Source organism: Bactrocera latifrons, unplaced genomic scaffold (assembly GCF_001853355.1).
Source record: "Bactrocera latifrons isolate USDA-ARS-PBARC rearing strain unplaced genomic scaffold, ASM185335v1 scaffold_360, whole genome shotgun sequence".
Taxonomy (NCBI): Eukaryota; Metazoa; Arthropoda; class Insecta; order Diptera; family Tephritidae; genus Bactrocera; species Bactrocera latifrons.
In genome coordinates, this window is record NW_017537002.1 from 269,747 (window position 1) to 270,874 (window position 1,128).

Below are 1,128 nucleotides of genomic sequence, written 5' to 3' on the forward strand. Positions count from 1 at the left end.
TCTGCTTTTTACAGGATGCATTTTTTGGAATGCGTCCATCCTCCCCTCTTAAGAGCGAAGTAAGGGGCTTTGCTAATTTAGCATAATCCCTTATGAAGCGGCGTTAGTAGCCGGAAAGGCCAAGGAAAGATCTTAAGTCTTTCAAAGTTTTCGGACATGGGAAATTTTGTATAGCTTCAACTTTTGAAGGATTGGTTTTTACACCACTTGGTGAAATAATAAAGCCTAGGAACTCGACTTCATTTCGGAAGAATTCGCACTTGTCCAGTTGAACTTTCATATTTGCTTCTTTGAGAGTGCTAAATATTTGTTCAATATTTTGGAGATGGCTTTCTTCATCTTCGCCGAAAACTAATGTGTCATCAATGTAGACATAGCAGATTTTACCTATATAGTCTCTTAGAATATCATCTAAGGCTCTTTGAAATATAGAAGGAGCGTTTTTCAGCCCGAATGGGAGTCGTGTAAACTCATATTTACCATTATTGACAGGAAAAGCTGTTTTTTCAATGTCTGATTCTTTTAAAGGAATTTGGTGGAACCCCTTTTTAAATCCAATACGGAAAAATATTTACTATTTCCTAATTGCGCAATAATTTCATTTATTTCGGGTATGGTAACATTATTTAATTCTCTGTAATCAATTACGAGTCTAAATTTCTTTTCGCCGGAGGCTTCTAATTTTTTTGGAACAACCCAAACTGGTGAGTTGTATGGAGAACGTGGTGGTCTTATTATGCCATCTTGGAGTAAGGTTTGGATTTCCTTGGTGACGAATTCTCTCATGCCAATAGGGTATGGATAATATCTGGTGTAAACGGGTGTACCTGAAGAAGTCCTGATTTCGCCTACCACGGTAGTGTGTAGGTTAGTTTTTCATTTGAATCGGAAAATAACTGAGAATATTTGTTTGCAAGTTTTTGAATGAGGAATTTCTGAGAAGGTGTCATATGTTCCGTCCTTACGTCAATATTGTTTACTGTAGGAGAAAGCTTCTGTTTTATTCTTATTTCTTTACCGTTACCGAATTTAATTATGTCATCGCGAATGTTTATAGTTGCATTGAGGCGTTTGAGGCTATCGTTTCCGATAATACCATCAAAAGATTTCAGTCCTGGTAGGATAAAA